Source organism: Dermacentor variabilis, chromosome 11 (assembly GCF_050947875.1).
Source record: "Dermacentor variabilis isolate Ectoservices chromosome 11, ASM5094787v1, whole genome shotgun sequence".
NCBI lineage: Eukaryota > Metazoa > Arthropoda > Arachnida > Ixodida > Ixodidae > Dermacentor > Dermacentor variabilis.
Window position 1 is genome coordinate 116,841,355 of NC_134578.1, and position 14,430 is coordinate 116,855,784.

The 14,430-nt window shown below is 46.1% G+C and overlaps 1 long non-coding RNA gene across 2 annotated transcripts; it reads left to right on the top strand.

Annotated features, from left to right (window-relative positions):
* The first annotated feature begins 5,569 nt into the window (after positions 1-5,569).
* Positions 5,570-13,233, top strand: LOC142564113 (uncharacterized). Of its 2 annotated transcripts, none has more exons than XR_012824491.1 (3): positions 5,570-5,958; positions 7,092-7,246; positions 12,986-13,233. It is a non-coding gene; the product is annotated as an uncharacterized LOC142564113 (long non-coding RNA). The 2 variants fall into 2 exon arrangements; XR_012824490.1 differs by having other exon boundaries at positions 5,574-5,958; positions 7,092-7,182.
* The last annotated feature ends 1,197 nt before the right edge of the window (positions 13,234-14,430 follow it).

A 14,430-nucleotide genomic window follows, 5' to 3' on the forward strand; every position in this document is an offset into this window, starting at 1 on the left:
TCTGTCAAATCACCAGCAGGTTTACGCAGCGGAGGCAGTAAAGCTCTTACATTCGCTTTGCCAAAAGCTCTTTTGAATTGTTCGGCATACAGCGAGCACTTGCTGCACGTAATACATTTTTCGTTTGCAGCGCATTCTTTTTCTTTTTCTTTTGACGCCGGAATTTTGCAAGCTCCGCGCTATAGGATACCCTATAGACAGCCCTCAGCGCTGGGTCGCGGCATCTCTTAAATCGACGGCGCATGGCACTGACGTGCTTTTTCTGCAGGTTGAATTGCGGCGTCCACCAGTTTTATTTTTCTTTATTATTGTAGTTTACCGGTCTCATATACTTTTTACGATCTGCTTCAATTAGATCGTACATCTTGGTAACGATCATATCGAGCGCCCACTCCGATCCTACGACCGCACCGCTCACTCTATGAAACCATTCGTGGTTTTGAAGGGTCTGTATCAGTTGGCGTCTGCCACACCGCGTGAGACGCTTCTCCCGCCTCTGCGACGCGGCCCCCAGGACGACATCGATGTATTGATGTTCCGAGAAGGAGTCATCATCAGCGACGCGCCAATCATACCCTTGCCTGATTAACTGAGGGCTGGCCAGGGTAACATCAATCCAGCTCTGGGTATACTTGTTAACGTATATGGTGGCGATGCAGCGTCGTTGAGTACCACCAGCTCGTTTGCCGCCGCGAACTCGATGAGGCGCGACCCGTGGGCGCGACCCCCTATCATCGTTTGCATTAGGGCCCCACATTGCGTGTTTCGCGTTAAAATCCCCCATCACTATTACATGCTCCGAGCGACATTTCGCTAAGCTGGCTGCGATGCCGTCGAGCGTTGCATTCATAGGTTTGTGTGGGGGTGCGTATGCCGAGATGATTGTCCAAACTCGGTCTGCCCCACTGCATGGCACCGCAACCACCAGCTTCGAGATGTAGATGGGAAAGCCATCGAATACTGGGTGGCGCACTACCACGGCACTGAGAGCAACTTCCCTCTCGCCGAAGTACAGAAATTGCGGTGGCAAACTTAGCGCGCTTCTCTTTGAAGTGTATGGGTCGCAGATGGCTGCTATGGTGATTCCTTTTTCCTCCATTCTGAACGCCAGTCTCGCTGTCGCGCGCTTGGCATGATCGAGGTTAATTTGCACAAGTCTCACCGATGCGGCCTTCACGGCCCTATTTTCTCCAGAAGTACCGACCGCTCGGTGTCTTGTCGATGATCAGTGACCAGGCGCGCGAAACACCACCCGTCCGATCCCATGTTGGTCCATCCCCCCCCCCCCCCCCCCCCCGCGGAGCATACGCGTCCCGTGCTACGGCCCATAGTTGGTGCGGGCCCGCAGTCGCGCCACTCTCTCCTGGAGGACTGGGCAGCCCGGAAAGCCCGTCGGGTGACCGGTGTCACGACCCACCTTCTTACATTCTGAGCAGCATACCGCTGCCTCGCCCAACCGCACTCTCACCACTAGGTGATTCTCGCCCCACTTCATACAAACCGCCTTGGCGGGCTCCGCTTTGTTGGGGCACGTCGTGCGACCATGACCGTACGTCGCACAGTACGTGCACGTTCGTATGTGCAGGTCCTCCGTTGCGACGATCGTCGTCCACCCTACCGACAATCGAGGCCGCTGCATGATTCGCTTGAAGCCGTCGGGATCGACCTCTGTCACGAACGCGCTTGCACCCGCCCGTTCGCGAAACGTGACGCGCACCTTGCATTTATGCGTGTCTAACTTCAGCCCCTCGTTTCGCTCGTTTAACACGTTAATAAATTCATCGGGTGCGATGTCCGGGTCCACTCCGTTAAATTTGACGTGGGGGTTACGTTTCTCACGTAGTCTGACTAATAGGGATGCGCGGGTGACTGAATTATCTTTGATGGCTTGGTGTAAGTTATCTCACGATTGTTTGGTGTTAGAAAAAATCGTCAAACCGTACCGCGTATGGTGTACGCTGATGTCTTTGATCTGTTTGGCACCAGGGTCGATGTTCGTTTTCAAAAGTCGAAGGACGTCCCTCGCCGGCGTCGCCGTCTGGGCGATCGGCGTCAGGAACACGACGTGATCGTGCGTCGGGCGCGCCACCGTCGGCGGCGCCTTTCCGACGGGCCGTCCCGTGCGAGGCCCGCTCCGAGGGCCGCCGCCTAGGAGCGCCCGCCCGGCGGCCCCGCCAGCGGCACCCCCAACCGGCCACCAACAGCACCGACATCGGCAGCGGGCGCGGAGAAGCCGGGTCCGACGTGGGAGGTTTCGCCCAGGGCCGGGAAGTCGTCGTCCTGGAGGGCGGCCGTCGGCCGCGTATGCAGCTTCACTCGCAGGGCCGCAATCTCGCGGCGCGCGTCCACGAGTTGCCCCTGTAACGCAAGCGCCCCGCCGCGCTCCGTGGCCGAGCAGTACGCCACCATGCCAAAGATTTTTGACATGATATACTTGCGAGCCTCTACGGGCACCTTGTTTGCTGTAGCCGTGCAGTAAGTTAGAATTTCATCCTCAATATCGCGAATGCGTTGCTGGATACGGCTGCCAAGGTCCGCGGGAAGCGTCGCGGCTACTGCGGTGGTATCAGATACAGAGGACAGGGACACTTCCTCCTCCCCGCGAGCCAGAGGCTGCATTTCCAAGTTCTCCGGCATTTTATCGATCATTTGACAGAATCTCTCGATCACCGCATCCCCGTCCTCAGAAAAATCGGACGCTTGTGAACGGGGCGAATGCCCGTCACCTGTTTGCCGTTTCGGGGACGGGGAGATGGAATGGGTTTGCCTTGTGTTAGGCATGGCTAGGGCAAACGAGCTTCGCCATGGCTCACACCCGGCCACCGGGCAGCGTCAGTCAAGCGATGACCCAAATTAATAAAATACCCCTCTTTGAACCCAACCACCGCGTCGAATGGCGTTCCTACACGTTTAAAATTAACCCCGAGCTAAAATTTCAGAGCAGATAGCTAAAATAACTGACCTTTTGCCGAAAAACCTGGAGAGCGAAACGCTGGCCAGACGGAGCAGTTGCACGAGCGCTCGTAACCGTGCGCTCGTTTACCGCCCCAGTAAACTTTATTTCTGTTGGCCTCTGCACAGTAAAATAATTTACACCCTTGATGGTGAGAATTGCGAGTCATAACACCCTTGAAGGGTGTTTTCATTTTAGAAATATCCCATCATCATGACTTCTTGCGAAGCGTAGGGCAGTTCTAGATATCATAACACCCTTTTACCCACCAAAAGGGCGCACTGACTAAGGATATTGGGGGTGGGTGCAAGGGTGTTTTTGTTTATTTTTATTACATTCACAAACATACAGTTGTACAAAGAGACAGCGTGTCCCACGGCACTACAAACCAGTGGCGGATCCAGTAGCGGGCCCTCCCCTCCCCTCCCCTACCCCAACCCCTTCCCCCCGAGACATGTCGGACTTTCAATGCCGACAAAACTCCTGAAGAGAGTTCTCCACCGTTTCACTGTCTCTTTTGATGAGCCATTTTAAGTATGTCCCGCGAAAAACCTGTTGCTGAAGCACTACTATTATGTCATAGTGGGCTAAGTGGCACACAGTTCTCAAATGTCATTACGCACAAATTCCGCGGGATCCAAAAGCACGCACATAATTTTTCTAGTATTGAATATTTAACCAAAAAGAAAAATGTTCAAAACGTTTTCAGCAAGGCAGAACAAGTGCAGCTCTTGCTTGTGGGACGCCAGCAATCCAGCGAAATAAATAGGCCACGTGACAGCATGCAGCTGGACGCGCCACAATCGCTCCAAAGCAATGCGGTCGTCTAGGTTTCTTTCAAGCACAACGAAACAGGCAGCAAAGGGGGCGACGAACCCTACTCGGACAAAAGATACGCCGATTCGGGAAGATTTGACCCCACCTGAGATTCTTTCGCGGAATCAATAACCCCAATTCGTTCTGCTTCTCTGACGTTTGAAAACAAGGTAGCTTCGTAGGCAAACTTGAGCCTTCTCACCCACCGCAATGCTTTGATCAAGCAGCCTCTACAAAAAGAGCCGTGCAAAACGCTCATGGCTTCGCGTCTGCGTCAATTTACGAAGCTGGCTGTACAAGAAGAAACTATTAAGTTTGTAGTTGTATAGGAAAGGAAAGTTCTACTGGCTTACAAACAGCTGCCAGAACGGAGTGCTCAAAAAGAAAGGGAGGGAAATGTGAGAAAGTATAGAGAACCAACGTACAATTTGCGATGCATACAGTATTTGCCACACCGACTAACAGCGCTATTTACTCAAATATTTCCCCTCCCAAATCGGAGACAGTATTATTGCCTGCATGGATAGGACATTGAGCCAATCATTATAGATAGAATGAGATTCCAGAAATTGGCGGGGCATTTGCAGACCCATCTTTGTTCGCGGAACAGTGGCGAGGCATTTTTCAAGTATGCGTGCGATTGTCCACCTGCAAAGTACGTTCGAGATGTCTTGGCATATGCAGACCTGCGCGAGACTCGCCCGTCTCCCCTCGCGAGACGGGGAGGGCAGGTGCACATGCTGAATACGGGAAACACTTTGTAGAATGAAATTGAACTCTGTCAAAACACCAGAGCTCTGGATGACAGGTTACGGTGTGCACAGAGGCGTTCTGCTAGATGTTAAAGCGAAGCTTTCTATGCCTCCTCCCTTATAATTTCCAATTCTGCTGCTCCTGCTGTCACTGCCTTGCCAGCCGCGGCGGTGGGTGGTTTGAGAGCGTGCATAATGTACATGAGAGGGACTCAGGGAAGGCGTGTGCGAGCCCTTTTAGCGAGAACTCCGTGGGCATCGCTACAATACTCTCTGAACCCCTTTGGCCGTCATAATGCCCACTACTAAACATGGCAACAGTTGCGGGCAAACAATAATAATTTTACTTCAAGGTATGAAAGGGCACGTTTCTGCTATTTCTAAAAAGTAAGCACCGCGCAATTTTCTGCACGTGGATCACTGACTCAGGGCATGCAGAGACGCAAAGCCGCACTAAAGCACCGCAGCGTCAAGACGACAACACGCAAACGGTTGTTCGGCAAATCAACGCTTCAGCCCCGATGCGACGCGCTCGTGTAAGGGAATTAGAGCGTTAACTTTCACGTAAGCTACGAAAAATGGCGCGCAACAGCGCCTCGAGCAAGCACGTCTTTCTGTATTATAACATTCAACATCACATCACGACTGTGGTAGGCCGTCAACATCACCGCCAAATATCGTCAGTGAACGCAAATAGAACAGCAAGCTGCGCTTATGTCGATTCCCACAGTGCGTGGGATCTGCCTCTGTTGTTTATAATAATAATAATAATAATAATAATAATAATAATAATAATAATAATAATAATAATAATAATAATAATAATAATAATAGTAATAATAATAATAATTGCTTAGAGGTAGCGTAAAATAAATAGCCTCGAAAGTAATATACACACGTAGTTTAACAGAATATATGTATTTATGCCTTGAAAACGAAACCGAAATTGCAATAACTTCGACCGACGGGTGTCGCCGCGATCGCTGCTGAATTCTTGCGGCGGGCCGCCGGGTGCACATGTGTGTGTTCTCCGTGACAGTCTTGAAGTTGTGAGTAATTAGATTGTTTTCGCTACGTTTAGGTTGCACCACCTCGTTGTTTTCGTGTACTTTTGTGCTCATCGACGCGAAGGGAGCATCTGGACTGAAGGCGACGCGATTATGCGTGAGAAGGAAAGGCAGTAGCGGCCTGCATCGGTGTTTCTTTGTGACAGTGTGTTTACTATGCCTACGACGGCCGTCATTCGTGGTCAACGAGAAAACATCTTCCATTCAGCCTGGACAGTGATGAAGTGGACTTTTTTTTCGGCGGAATCCATCGTCATCATCGTCCATCCACTACGTAAACGAAATGGCGTGCCCAGAGTACACATCGTGACAGCGCTCCGCCTTCAAACCGAGGGCCTTTTGCAAGGCGCATGGACGGCTCATATGAAAGGTACGTACGTGGTCACATTCAGCGTCGCGTTTTTATGGTGCGTCATTGTGGTAGTAATTTTCGCGTAATTTCTTTAAAGGACAGCACAAGGTGTGTTGGATGCGAGTGTAGTATGTGTACTTCAGGCGGAGCCTACGGGCACCGAACGTGAAAAAGAAATGAAAATATATCGGATGTTTCATTGTTCGTGTGTCCTCAACTAATTGTGACAGCACATAGAGTTGTAGAGAATTAAGTACTGTTACGCGTCAGTATACGGCGCAGGCAGGTAAATAATACTTTGGTTTGGCTAATTCATTCTGTTGCCTAAGATGGGCGCATACTTATACCGGTGTCACACGGCCACTTTCGATCACGATTGAGCCTGTTCTGGATTGAAATTTTCGACCGCGATTGGCTCCCGTCCGCAGATTCAGCAAGGAAGCCGAACGTGACCAGAAATTCGATCCCAGTCAGGATCGAATTTCGCAGGATCGAAAAGTGTGCAGTGTGACAACCGTATTAAATGTCGCTTGTGTACTTGCACTCGTTTTGTTCTTATTTTTTATTTTTTGTCCCAGGTCACGTGGTAGGTAATGACGCAGGTAGCTTGCAATGCTTGTGCTTTCATCGCTAGAACTAATACAAAAGAACCACAACCATCCCGGCTATGTGGTTATCCTTCGTTTTCAGTTGTACTCGTTTGTTCTAGAAGCTTTCGTGCCGTTGCGGATGAACGCGTGGTTGCGCCATTTGTTTATTAATTTATCTTTTCGTATAAATAAGTACACCGAGCCTGATCATATTTTTCTCGACCTTGAACTCGTTTTTTTGGTTTCACGCACGCATGCTTATTACTACTACTACTTGTTTTCTTGTTGTACGACTGAACCTTGCCTAAGGCGTCCTGTCAGTGGTCGACAGTATTTCTGAAATGAACTGCACTGAACATCCTACGGCTATTCTATGTTTCACTACCTTATTCTAATGTCTAGTTATAAAGCGTATGGTTATTGTAACTATTCTTGGCTTGTATATATGTATGTATTAGGCTGGTAAATGCTTAATTGTGTTTGCAGTTTTGAGAGGTTCTTTTATTAAGTGGTCAATCTCGAGTGGTATTAATGGTGAGTTGTTTTCTTGTGCCCATGCAGTTAGTCAGCATGAAGCAATTGCATGGGAACCGGCTGATTGTCTTGGGCCTACACATTGCTCAAAAGGCAGTGAAGATGTCTGAGCCGACAGGTATACTTTTTTCATCACAATTGGCCTACATATTTTTTCCACAGGAGGATGAAGACCTCTCCCAGTGAGCTCCAATTACCTCTGTCTTGCGCTAGCTGATTCGAAGTGAAGCCTGCAAATTTCCTGACTTCATCATATAGTCTAATTCTCTACCGTCCTTGACTACCCTTGTCCTCGCTTGGCATCCGTTCTGTAACTCGAATGTGCCACCGGTTATCTGCCGTATGCATTACATGGTTGAAGAAGGCACTTGGGCTAGTTGGTGCTCATCGCAGACTCTAGACATCAATAACTGGCGTGAAAAAGACGACAACATAAAGAAGCACATAAGACAAAACTCTAGACTTCAACTGAAATTTTTGCTGCACAGAAACATGGGATGCACAGAATGTCGACCGACGGAAACAACACAGGAGCTATCGGAACAAATTGATGAACAGGTTAATTTAACATACGAACACTCTTGGTAAGAGCCAGGGACGGCTGCTCACACACCTGTTCCCCACTTTCTTTATGTAAAGTGGTTCGTATATTTCCCTATGAACCTGCTTCTGGAGCTGCCTGAGCGCACGATTGCTTTGAAACTGCTTGGTGCATGAGCACGTATGGCGATAATTGGCCAGGTGGCCACTAGCCACTAAGGCACTGAAAGGAGCCCTATGTTCCCTCAAGTCAAACAGGTCGGTGTTTAAAAGACTGCTTCGGGGAACCAAGATAGGGCAGCTGCCAGTGGCTGGTGGCCATCTGGCCAATCATTGCTGTAGGTGCTCATGCACTGAGCAGTTTCAAAGCGCTCATCTGCCCATGCGGCTCTAGAGGCAGGTCGACATGAAAATATTCGAAGCAGTTTGCATCAAAAAGTGGGTGATTGGTGTGTAAGCACCCCTTCCTTGGCTCTCACCAAAAAGAGTGTTCGTATCTCGAAATGAACCTATCCATCAATTTGCTCCAATACCTCCTTTGTCAGACAGGGAAAGGGAAAGATGAATGTTGCTTCCATCCGTCGAGGTCGCATCCCCTGAATCCTATGTTTCTGTCTAGCCAAAATTTCAGTTGAAGCCTAGAGCTCTGTCGTGTGTGCTTCTAGCTGTTGTCCGCTGTTTTTTTCGCGCTAGTTAATGATTTCTCAAGTCTGCACTACATAGCCTGACCAGCTCCCTTCTTTACTCGTTATGTCAGCTAGGATATCAGCTCCTTCGTCTGCTTTCTGAACCACGCTGCTCTCTTCCTGTTTGTGCTGCCATCAGGATGGGAGCAGACATGACAAATGAAACTGAGTGTCATTTAGACAGAGGAGCAGTGAGACTTCCTGTGCTTTACCTTTTGTTGTTGTACATAAATGTTGAAATTGCACCAACACATCTTTTTCCACCTTGTGATTTTCCCATAGCTGTGACAAATGAATGTATAGGTATAGGCTTTAAGAAACTAAAAATGCAGTTTGCCTAAGAAAAAGAATACTTTTGCACTTAAAGGTAATGTGTATGATGCTCTAACTCCTTTGATGTATGTGCCTTGAGAGGTGTTGATGTTTTCATTTCTTTCGGTAAGCTTTACTTGATGGGCATGACTTTATATAAAGAAATAAGTTCAGAAGAAACCATAATACATGACAGGCAGAATTGTCGAGGTTGAGAGCGAAGTTTTCTTTCATGACATTTTTTTCAGGCTGTACTAGTTGACCCATGATGTTCAACAGTGCGGACTTGTACAAAGGACGTCGAAAGTGGTGAGAAATGGAGAAAAATGCTATCGACTCTTTCTCCATCCTTTGTCGAGTTCACATTGTCGAACGTCATCGACCAATACCAACTAGCCTGTTTGCGTACCTGTACTAGTTGAGCCATTTCTACTATGGTACTGTAAACCGAATGTGATAAATTCAAAATTGGTGCCTTTTCTATCTTTGTACAAGTAAGTGTTTCATATAATAGTTTAAGGCATTATGGTTGATGTCATGTTTTGACACCACCATAACCTCATAAAATATCTTCATGCGTGCGAAAGGTGCCTCTTGTACAAGTTGCGTGCTGGCCTGATATGGAGAACAAACCTGGCAGGAGGTAGAGCACATCCTGTATTGTAAACAAGACGCACGATTGCATTTACTTGGCAGTTATCGCAATGTTTTCTGATATTTACCTGCAGGAACATTAGTTATCTCAGCTGCTAAGGACACTGGTAAAGATACATCACTAGATACTGGGTGCAGAAAGAAAATCTGATTTTGCAGTACTATTGAAGTCATGCAACGTTATGTCTAACCAAACTGGCAGGGATGCTAGCTGTTAAAAACAAAGGGCTGATTTCAAGAAAATTTCGCATTCCTAAATGTGTAAGTGAAATGCTCTATGCTTATAAGCTACAAAAGATTTCCAGGATAATCATGCTAGTTACACTGGCCATTTGCTAATTCAGTAAGCTTCACTGAAGCTTGTTTTAAAATTCACAGTGTCTTTATACAGGGTGATGATAGTAAGTTTTGTGTAATTTTTAAATATAACCTGTTGCATATAGCATAATTCTAGTCCTTGAGCAGGAATATTCAAACAGGCAGACATATCTTGCACGAGAAATCGACACGCATGTTCAACTAATTAACGAAAATCTATTAATTAGCTTTTCAATTACTTACTTCATGGCACATATAAACAAAAAGAAAGTGGCTTAACCGAGGGGCCGATGTTTATTAATCTTATCCTAAGAAGCTAGCAAACGCTAACACCAAGGACAACTTAGGGTAAATTACTTGTGATTAGTAAATGAAATAAAGAAATTATAAATTACTGAAAATGAAAGTGGATGAAAAAACAACTTGCCACAGGTGGGGAACGGACCCACGTCTTCGCATTACGCGGGCGATGCTTTACCAATTGAACTACAACAGGTGCCTTCTCCCCATCCACTTTATTCGGTATTTCTATTTCCTAGTAGAACTCTAGGAGTGTTTGCCAGCGCCACCACATATATGAAGCACATATTGTAATTTACGAATCATAGCCAGTGAGATTACAAGATGCATCAACTTTGGAATTGATTTCCAGAATGACCATCAAACTTGCCTTACTTACTTTTTTAACAAAATGTGCTTTCTGCACTGATGCACAAAAGTAACTGGAACACCATTGTGTAGTATTCTTTATCAGGGAATTATTCCTAAACTGGTGTCATCCTGGAAGTTCAAGCGCACACGTCTTCCAAGCTCACTGGCTACAATTCGTAAATTGCAATATGTGCAGTAAAATAATTAGTTACGAAGTGAATAGTGAATTTTTTTTAGTTAGTCGAACATGTGTTTAGATTTCTCATGCTAGTGATGTCCACCTCTTCAAATAATCTAGCTCAAGGACAAGAATTATGCCATCTGCCACAGGAAATTTTTTAAAATTCCATAAAACTTAAAAATGATCACCCTGTACAATGCTACTACAGTGCTAAACAGCCAGCAGCCTAATCATCACATTTAAGAATGCTGTAACAACACCGACAAGTGCACTAAAGTTTTCTGCGCTTCACAGATGAAAGATGTTGGCCATTAGAATGTTTGATCTTAGTGTAACTTACAATCAAATAACCAGCAAGATCAAGTGAAATCAGATGACAAACTTCATGCATGAAAGGCTTTAACTGTGCTTTGATTAAAATAGCTAAACTTCTGTAAAGCATGATGCATTCACTGTGTTGTTCCAGTTCAAAGCATCTAAATGATCAGATGCTAAAGAGTTCTTGCTTGGAAGATCTTTAGTGAAAACCTCTGTAATAAAAATACCAGCAGGATTATGTGCTTGCTTAGTGATGTCTTAAGATGATGTAAAAAGGTGTAGGTAGGGCTTCTAGTAGAGATGCCAAATAGTTCTGAGAGAGGGGTTGTTACCAGCCACTGTGTAGGTCATAGATTAAGAAAAAAATAAAGGTCAGCTTAGTGATGCATGCATTGTTTGTGATAGTGAGTATAGTGATGCTTGCATTGTTTGCCTGGGAAATCTGAAGAACAGCATCGTTTGTGCTGATGTATATTCCTGAGGAGGCAGGCAAAACAACAATGCCATGTGTTATATTAACCGATGAATGTAAGGTCATTGTTTAGGCACGTAAACCCTGCGAATTTGTTTTTGCCTTGTGGCCACCACCTCCTGTGAAATAATGGTTGGCATTTACACTATTGGTTTTGGGAACAAGGCATTAATGTCAAAGTACCTCTTGATGGTTACCCTGCAATGCATAGCGAAGCATATGTCTGCACCTTATTTTCAATATAACTTGCTTGTAGGGAAAAGTTGCAGTGAGATGATGTGGCTTCTCATTGTAAACTTATCGCATAAGACAGGATTGATATATATCTCAGGAATTTATTGGACTCAACACGAGCATCCTTATTTGTGCACATTCCAAATTGTAGTTTTGGGTCAGATGTCACGCACGAAAACAAACTACCCAGCGTTATTGCTACAATATGACGGCGGTTAAGGAAGTAATGCCTCCAAACACGCTACTTTGCCAGTAGTACTGCAAACATTTTGGCTCTGTGTCATTAATGCACTGATGTTTAAGCTATAGAATGTCACTTGCCCCATCTTCCTATCTCTTCGCGTTCCAAAGTAATCGAGTAATCGATCAATGCATGGCATCCAGTGGTGATGTCCGCTTGAAACAGCGGGCTGTAATTGAATTTCTCGCTGCAGAAGGTTCTACGCCCTTCAACATTCATTGCCATCTTACTGCAGTTTACGGGGATGCCTGTGTTGACATCAGCACTGTGCAGAGGTGGACAAGGACTGTGAAAGACCAAAATCCTGCCGCATCAAATCTCCAGGATCAGCACCGAACTGGACGGCCCGCAACGGCTTCTGATGAGGATCATCAACATCAGGCAGATGAGTTGAATCGGGTCAATCGCAGGATCAAGCAACACCAGATTGCAAAAACACTCACCATTTCCATTGGTTCAGTGAACCAGATAATTAAGAAACTCCTATGTTACAAGAAGATTTGAACTTGTTGGCTATGTTTCAACTTTTTCATGTCAGTCTTCAGTTGCCGTGGCACCCAACAAGCGCAAGTCTTCTTGTAACGCAGGTCTTTAATGATGTGGCTCACTGAGCCAATGGAAATGGGGAGTGTTGTTGCAATCTGGTGTTGCTTGATCCTGCGATTGCCCTGAGTCAACTTATCTGCCTGATGTTCATGACCCTCATCAGAAGCCATTGTGGGCCGTCCATTTCGGTGCTGATCCTGGAGATTTGATGCGGCAGGATTTTGGTCTTTCACAGTCCTTGTCCACCTCTGCACAGTGCTGATGTCAACACAGGCATCCCCGTAAACTGCAGTAAGATGGCAATGAATGTTGATATTTGCACAACCTGCCGCAGTCAGAAATTCAATTACAGCCTGCTGTTTCAACTGGACGTCACCACTGGATGCCACGAATTGCTTGATTACTCTGGAACGGGAAGAGATAGGAAGGTGAGGCGACATTCGATAGCATAAACATAAGTGCATCAACGATAAAGCGTTCAAAATCTTTGCAGTAATATTGGCAAAGTAGTGGGCTTGGAGGCAATAATTTCTGAATTGCCCTCATTTAATTGTGTAGCCTCTCTCTCCTACATTCATGATGTGGCAGAATAAATGCCTTATTTTTTCGAAATAACGATTTCTTGGAAGTTAGTACCATCTGTGCTTGTTTTCTTTATCGTGGTCTTCATGTGATCTTGAAATATTAAAGTGAATGATGCAGGGAAGCGCTGCTTGTCATGTTTCATGTACTTTTCCTGACATTGAATTACAACAAATCATTTTTCAGGTAGAAAACAAGCAGATGGCTACAGTGATCAATGAAGAAATGGCTTCATCTATGATGACTCGCCTTAGGACATTGGAATGGAGCTACACAAAGGCATCACCAGCCTCGCCTGTGCCCTGGAACATTGGTTTGAATAAGACTGTTCTTCAGTGTAGAACGACCACAAGACTTGTCACCACATACAAGGCGTAGTGCAAGCTCTAAATATTGTACAGGTGGCTAGAATAAATGACCCTCCATGCAGTCACTCTTCCTGTATCTGTGGTAAATGGACCATTTCACGCAGAACACTCACACGTTCTTATGTGTTTTCTCTCAAAGTTGCTATGCCATGCGTTTGGAAACACATTACCTATTGTATGCACTCCGTACATAACATTTCTATGTGCTAGCCTGACTGTAGACTTACAAAACATACAATGAAGTGCATGTGTACCCGCTTCAATATGCCGTACTTCAACACCCTTACAGCAAGGGCTATTATATTGCTCATTACACCTCATAGGTGAAGGGGTAATATATTCCTGATCACACCCTTACACCCCATGGGTCGAAGGGTAATATGTTGTTCAAAACACCCTCAAGGGATAGGGTGTTATTGGAATATAGAATAACCAACATAAGGGTGTAATTGCCTATAAAACCCAGCTATTTCTAGGGTGCTAGGGGGTTAGTTATAGACACTCAAAAAAACCCTTAGGGGTGTAAATTATTTTACAGTGTGGTGAGCCATATACAGTGAACTGGACATGGCTGCGCTTTTGATGCCTTAGTCCACCCACGCACTCTAATCGAACGCCATACCAAAATCCTCCTTGGAACCCGTCCTCGCGTTTACCACTGCCACTTAAAACAAGAAAAATATCCAGCACTGAAGTTTTGCCTGTTTGTTGGCCTGAGCTTGCCCTGGCGCTATCGAGTTATCATGTGGCCGGTGTACCGCCCCAGTAAACAATTTCTGTTGGCCTCTTAGCCATATACGGCGAAATGGATGCGGCAGCGCTTTGACACCTTCGTCCGGTAACGCACTCTAATAAAACCCGATACAACAATTCTTTTTGAAACCCATCCTCGCGGTTATTTTTGCCCCTTCAAACAATAAAAATACCCAGGACTGAAGTTGCCGCCTTGTTTGTTGGGCCGAGCTTGCCCTGGCGCTATCGAGTTATCATGCGGCGGGTCTACCGCCCCGGCCGACTACTTCCCCGTCATTCCTGAAAGCAAAGGCAAAAATAAAGGGTGGGGAGAACCTGTCCCTGCAAAAATGCATACCAGGTTTAAAGCCAATTAAAAATAAATGAAAAGGGGTTGTGAATTAAAACCCAAAGCGCATGTTTTTGAGGAGAAAAGCCAATTGGAAAAATAAAATTGTGGGCTAATGTTAACGCGTATGTGTCCTGAGGTGTCTCAGCGAGGGCAGAAGCCCCCGCGCCGGGCATTTAATG